The sequence below is a fragment of the Triticum dicoccoides genome, chromosome 4A (assembly GCF_002162155.2).
Source record: "Triticum dicoccoides isolate Atlit2015 ecotype Zavitan chromosome 4A, WEW_v2.0, whole genome shotgun sequence".
Classification (NCBI taxonomy): Eukaryota; Viridiplantae; Streptophyta; class Magnoliopsida; order Poales; family Poaceae; genus Triticum; species Triticum dicoccoides.
The window spans coordinates 682,765,504-682,773,432 of NC_041386.1; positions in this window are offsets into that span (position 1 = coordinate 682,765,504).

Genomic DNA, 7,929 nt, shown 5'->3' on the forward strand with positions numbered 1-7,929 from the left:
AAATATGGACAACAGACAAAAAATTGGAATAGAGGATATTATGGTCAATTACCCATGAAACCAACTGGTTAAAGCTTTTAAATATATGCTACCACCTCTGATTCTTGTGCAAATGGAAAAAAACTACCAAGCTGCAACTCAATCATCACCACCTTGACCACAAGTCTTGATTGTGCCTAATCTGCATCAGAACCCCCATGTAAATTTACTTTAATCCATCCCACAACAGGACGTAAATGAATGTCATACAAATGCCATTAGTCCTGAAAGAATATTAAGACTTTCACCTTCTAAAGACTCTGTAGTGTTTAGTTGTAGTTTCATAAGAAAGCTCCCTCTTGTGAGTAATACTATGGATTGGGTAACATAACTCTGCAGAAAAACAACAAAGTAAATCCACTGATTGGTGCATTGCCTTTAACAAAATGGATTCATTGAGGTGGTGCCAAGATTGCAAAATAAAAAAGCAGTCTAATTCTCATGTTTTCATCCATTCTCTAAAGGATATTTGTAGTTGAGATGTGAGACACAGTGAGAAATAGAGAAGAACTGAAAGACTGCACTTTTCTGAATTTTGATATCTCATAGTATGTATAACCATTTCCATCTACATCATCATCCATGCTTGACTGGACAATTATCAAGTTGACGTTGTATGTTAGGAAACTACATAATCAAAACAAAAGAAATCTGTGAACATCGAGATAGTTCTGTTATTCATAGAAGATACATTTAATTTGCACTACAATTAGTTAATATAAGAATGAAGATGTGATAGTCGACAAAGAAGATTATGGATGGCACATAAAAGAACTTCTGACCTTTTACATCGCAATTTCGTCGAATATCTTCAACAGCATTAAGATCTTGGCAAATATGATTCTCAAAAGGGAATGGAAGAATGGGAGTTGCATCGAGTGGATGATAGCATTGCTTTCTCATGAACATGGTTGATAAAATATAGGCTCTGCACAAACAGAATATCATGGAAAATTAGATCAATCGATAGCATTTTTTGTAGATCTTAATTGACTTTCTTTCCTGAATCTTGGGTGTACCTAGGTAGTCACTACACATATGTTTGTGAAATTTTGAGTAAGCACATGACACCATGAAACTCTTCAGTGTGGCTGAGAAAATAAAATGAGCAAAAGTACCACGGAATATTCAATAAAGTTAAATCCTTATCTTAAGAAACAATAATGTTTATAATTTATGCCCCCATGAAAAGTTCATAATTTATGGAACACCATTCTGTTTCAGTGATCTCTCATCGACCATACGAAAGATGAAACTCTAGAATAATTTATAAATGCATCAATACAAATATGTCCTTTACCTAAAATCTATCATTCATTCTTTTGGATATAGCCCACCATTTATGCTGAATGATCCTTTACCTAAAATCTATACAAAACACTTATACAGTGGGAAGTATAGAAGAAATTATTGTGGAATTCAGGGGGAAAAAAGTGAGCCATCACGATCAGCACTAAAACATGTATATGACTTACCTGAGAAACATAAATATGCATATACCTTCAGATCGTTGCATGTGTGCGAAGTAATCTTCGGTAATAAATTGAAAATTGGGAGGAAAAAACGTTCAGAGTTAAGACTACAGAAAGCAACACATCAAGCATAAAAAAAGACAGCGATTTCAGTACCCATTTCAGGAATGATGCAAGAGAATTTATTAGAGAGAGAGAGAGAGAGAGAGAGAGAGAGAGAGAGAGAGAGAGAGAGAGAGAGAGAGAGAGAGAGACTCGTAGAAGCTAAAAATCAATGGAATAACTTCCTTCTTGTTAATTTATAAGACTTGGAACAATGAATATACTTGCATACGGAAATTCCCTTGGACACTACTCACTGCATTCAGTCAACTTTTAGTACCTACGTATAACATCGTAGAACAACGAAAAGAGGATGAACTGGTCAGGAGTCATAACCCCCCCTGTACGGAGTGGGCGTCTGCTGCGACCTATCCATCACTGGCCTCGCCTCGTACAGCCACTCATGCGTCCACCGCTTCCTTCCGCGTCTTGCCGTTGCTGCTGCCGGGGAGTGTTTCCTCTTGGATGCGGCAGTGGCTAGTTGAGGCATGGTGTCCATTGCTGTTGGATGATTGTCACCAAACAAATCAGTGTCACACCAATCCCGGAATCACTGAATCCACGAACTATATGATGCATCTGCAAGGCTCATCTATTTACCTTTGAATCCACGAATCCACGAAAGGCAAAAAAAAAACTTCAAATCTGGCTTCCCATGTTCAGATCGGGGCTCCTCTCACCTTCCACATGGGCGATGCGAGAAGTTGGTACCACCGGCGACTTCGCCGGCACGGCGCAGCGCATCGGTAGATCAGCCGGCAGGGCGTACATGGACTGGTAGAAGGTGATTGAGAAGGCGGGGTGCGCTGCGAGGCAGAGAAGGGTGTGCAGAGATTAGCAGATCGAGAGATAGGAGAGGATGCGGCGGTCCTTACTGCTGCTGGTGGTGGATTGTCTTGGTTCGAGAGTTTTGGGATTAATAAATCGCTTCGCTACACTAACTCGTCGGTTCAGAAGGCAAAAGATCAAATGACTTGTCGCTTTGGTGACCAGGGAGATGCTACACGATTTGTATTTGTTCATTATTATTTTTTGGCTGATGTGGCACATTTGCTGAGTTGGACAGGCTGCATGTTAAGAGAAATAGCATAGTGGGGATCAGTGGCGAAACTAGCAGCCAGTCACGCCTAGGGCTGAGCAAGCTTGAACTACAAATTTTTGAAATTTTGAGTACTTTGTAGAAAGAAATTACAAGGGATCTTGGTACTAAGCCTAGGGCTATAGCCCTACTTGCCCTAGGCTTGTCTCCGCCACTGGTGGGGATGGACTATTTAGGTATTATAGATTATAGATGTGGTGCTGCTATTTTCCTTCCATCCCTCACCTCATTCCTCACCAACCAAAGGCCATAAGTTGCATGTACCATTGCCGCCCTCTCTTAGTCAGACGCCCTGGCGAACCATCCCAGTAGCCAGCAAGCTAGAGCACTCTGGGAGTCCATCAAACTCGGTGGGGGGGGGGGGGCGCCACAAAGTCCCTTCTCCGAGTGTAGAAGCTGCGAGAACTGTGCTGAATGTTGGCATGACCAGAAGAGATGAAGGATCGTCTCTTCCCTGCCACACGCAACACAAAAAACACCCGGTTGCATAGTATCCTGCAAACATAAAACACATGAAGCGCGCAAGGCGGCACGAGCAACCGATCAGGTGCCTAAAGCGGCCCCTTTTTTCAAAATAAAATTATATTATGTTTAAAAGTTTCAAAGATTATCTTTTTTTTTACAAATGCACACACATGTTCTTCAAGTATCTGTAAAGTTTCATTAATTCTTTTAGTCGTTTGATACAAGTTGTAGGCGTCGACCAGATGCACAACACACACACTCTTCGCAAAAAAAAGAGACTACACCACACACCACTATACACCCACTATGCGCCAATCAATATCTACAACCTATACACGCGCGGCACGTTTTGAGAAACTTTTGAAAGCTTTGGACTTCTTGGATGGTGGATACATCGTCATCTGTGGCCCGTAGACATGTGAAGTATCTGCAAGAGAAAAATACCCTGGGTGAGGAGAGCTCCTATGGCGTCTGTAAGCATCATACAAGGGAGCTTTCGCTGAAGGGCAGCGCAAATGGGCAGCTCACTTTTCCTGTGACATATTTTCTATTTTTTCCTTTGTTTTTTAGTCTGGTTTTCACCCAAAAAACGGTTTGAATTCCATTTTTCTGAGTTGTGAACAAATTATTGAAAAGTGAACAAAATTTGAAAACTTGAACAAAAATTTGAAAAATCTTAACATTTTTTGAAATTGCAAACAATTTTTGAATTTTGTTTTTTTGAATTGTGAACAAATTTTAACAAGTGACAAATTTTGAAAAACATCAACAATTTTGGAAATGTGAACAATTTTTTTCAAAAGTGTGAGCATTTTCTGAAACTATGAAAAAAATAGAATTCCAAAGTAATTTATTGAATTGCAATTTTTTTATAAAAGTAAACAAATTTTGTAAAACTGATCAATATTGAAAATATGAACATTTTTTTAAAAACATAAACAATTTTTGAATTACAAACAAATTTTGAAACCCGCAAACAATTTTTTTTGGAACCGTGAAGAAATTTTGGAACTTTGAACATTTTCTGAAAAAGGGGGGAAAAGATAAAATAAAATAAAACAGATAGATAGATAAAAAGATACATAAAAATAAAACAAAACACTGAAATCGGACCATGGGCCAGCGCAAACTGAGGCGTCTGGGTGGGTACCTTCAACGAAGCCGCTTCTTTTTGCTGCCCTCGGGTGGCAAATAGGATTGGCCCCGGGTGACATTGTCCGCTGGGGGGTCTCACCATGTCGATTCCCGGCCTGATGGGTCAGGCTGAGGACCCCATTGTCGGTTCCATTCTAGGCCACTTTGATGGCCCATGGCAATCTACGTGGAAAATCAAGAAGCCTTGCCGTTCAAGACAAAGGTCAGTATCCGTAGAGGACTCCTCTCCACTGACGTAATCGACTAGGACTCTTGTAATCCTAGGCCTCTGGTAACTTATATAAACCGAGGGCAGGCTAGTCGATAGATCATGACGAACTTAGATCATCAGATCTACACAAAAAAAATCTCGAGATAGATCACATGTACTTTGTACTCCACACGGAATCAATACAACAAAAGCAGAACTTAGGGTTTATTCTCTTTGGAGAGCCCAACTGGGTAAAAATTTGTGTCTCTATTAGCATCGTGTCAAGGCTACTAGCTCAGGACTCCCTACTCGAGATCCATCTTAATCGACTGACATTAGTGGCCTATGCAGGTCCCGCTACATAGTCACAGGGAGATCAACATCGGCGAGCAGATCAGCACCAGCATGACCTTCATACCGGGCTAGATCTTCGTCTTCAGTGGGATCTCGTTCGTCGCCGACTCTACTGGTCGCGTCGACCTGGTCGATGACCACACCCCATGTCAGTTTTGTCAGATATCGATGGGCGTCTTACTCAAACATCAACTTCGATTTCAACTAAGATCATGGAAAAATTTGTACATGAAGCTCGGGGTCTCAACGTCAACTTTGCCCTCGCTCGATCATGCAGATTTTTTTGGATAGCAGATTAGTTTTGGTCATCCCTGCCTCCTCGAGCGTCATTTTAACTGTTCCTCTTGTGGGATTGTGCATAATTGAGTCTACAACGACTGTAAAATTGCATCACGTTTTTCTAAACTAAAACTCTGCCGGATCTGGACAAAATAATGGTGGCGTTGATTGAAACTGGCGCGCCACCGATAAATCTTGCGTATAATCATTTATCTACTAGTGATACTTCATGAGAGTGCTTCTCAATCATGCTAGAGGTTTCACTTCATATGAGGATTTGAGAAGTGTAAATGTAAGGCTTTGTGAAAGTGCAACTATCCTGGGTGGTTTTGGTAATTCCTAACAACATATAGCTCATTGAGCTAATTCTATTTCAAGATAAATATTTCAGGAAAGCTCAATGATTGGCAAGGCATGGATGAGAAAAGTGGATCCCTCAAAATGCTAAGGACAAAAGGATTGGCTCAAGCTCAAAGCACAAGACTCTACATTTTCTATTTTAGTGATCCAAGATCACATTGAGTCTATAGGGAAAGCCAATACTATCAAGGAGGGATGAGGTGTTGCTTAATGAGTTTCTTGCTCAAAATACTTGGTGATATGCTCCAAAGCCCTCAAATACTTTCTCACATCCACATATGACCTAAACCAAAAGACAAACTCGGCCCCACCAAAACCATCTATCCGGCGCCACCGAGTTCAGATGTCGTAGCCACAGCCACAAACCTTAGTCTTTTCGGTCTCACCGATAGGGTTCTCGGGCTCACCGACATGAGGTTGCAATCTCTCTGTTTTCCTTTGTAACGTTTCAGTCAAACCGAGATGAGCGATCGGTCCTACCGAGATTGCAATGCAAATTTATTGTTTCTTTTCGTAATGTTTCGGTTTAACCGAGATGAGCGAATCGGTCCCACCGAGTTTGCCAGACCAACCCTCTGTGTGTCCATTACCAAAATCGGTCTCACCGAGTTTGTGTAATCGGTCTCACCGAGTTTGTGTAATCGGTCTCACTGAGATTACGTTATGCCCTAAACCTAATCATATCGGTCCCACCAAAAATCCTAACGGTCACATTATTTCCTAAATCGGTCCGACTGAGTTTCACAATTCGGTCCCACCGAGTTTGGTAAGTTATGTGTAACGGTTAGATTTTGTGTGGAGGCTATATATACCCCTCCACCCACTCTTCATTCGTGGAGAGAGCCATCAGAACGTGCCTACACTTCCAGCATACATTTTCTGAGAGAGAACCACCTACACTTGTGTTGAGGTTAAGATCTTCCATTCCTACCACATAAATCTTGATCTCTAGCCTTCCCCAAGTTGCTTTCCACTCAAATCTTCTTTCCATCAAATCCAAATCCTGTGAGAGAGAGTTGAGTGTTGGGGAGACTATCGTTTAAAGCACAAGAGCAAGGAGTTCATCATCAACACACCATTTGTTACTTCTTGGAGAGTTGTGTCTCCTAGATTGGCTAGGTGTCACTTGGGAGCCTTCGACAAGATTGTGGAGTTGAACCAAGGAGTTTATACGGGCAAGGAGATCGCCTACTTCGTGAAGATCTACCCCTAGTGAGGCAAGTCCTTCGTGGGCGACGGCCATGGTGGGATAGAGAAGGTTGCTTCTTCGTGGACCCTTTGAGGGTGGAGCCCTTTGTGGACTTGCGCAACCATTACCCTTCGTGGGTTGAAGTCTCCATCAACATGCATGTACGATAGCACCACCAATCGAAACCACGGATAAAAAATCTCTGTGTCAACATTGCGTTTGCCTCCTCAAACTCCTCCCTTTACCTTCATATGCAATTGTTTTACATTCTGCTGCTATACTCTTAGAATTGCATGTGTAGGTTGATTGTTTGACTTGTGCTAAGTTGCTAAAATCTGCCAAGAACTAAAATAGGGAAAAGGCTAGATTTTTATTTGGTCAAGTAGTCTAATCACACCCCCCCCCCGGCCCCCTCTAAACATACTTTCGATCCTACACTGTGCTCGACCTTCACAGAAGCCCATGAACTGATGGACCTAATATAGGCAGACAAATCCCTTGATGACGGAGTCAGCTACTTTGAATTAGATCCTAAAAAAAGGCTACTTTGAATTACTGTTGGTTGGATGCCGAGACGTAGCAGCAACACCAAATAGGAAGCTGGTTGCACAAAGTAACTGATGGCATCAAACTTATCCCACGGAGTCATCTACTTCGGATCATCAACTTTGGAATAATCAATGAAAGGCTCTGTGTGTCACTCGATGCAGAGGCCGAAGGTGTTTCCCATCTTTATATTAAAAAAACCTCTCCTAATAGACCCTCATGCGATGATGTATCAACTAGTAGCGGATATTGAAGGTGTAGTGATAAAATGATCCAAGCTACTAGTACCATAGAAAAAGAAGTCAAAGAATTACAATTTTCCAGATCTGTGGGAGCATAAAACAAACTCATATATCATAGAAAATACATATCCACCACTTCCATACACTATTAGATACTTGACAGTAATAGACATACTAAACAAATACCATAAAAACATTTTTGACAAAACATAATAAATTGCACATGCCTCTTAATAAATTATATAATGTTTGTGAGGGACAAAATGGACTAAATTCAAATAGAGCACTCCAACAGCAGCTTGATGTTTACATAGGAACTTTCCCAACAAGCTGGCCTAGAACATCAACTTGACCAGCAAGGAACCAATATGGCTTGGGTACATGCCACCTGCCATTCAATATAATCTTTTCTTTTCAATATAATCTTTTCAGTATAT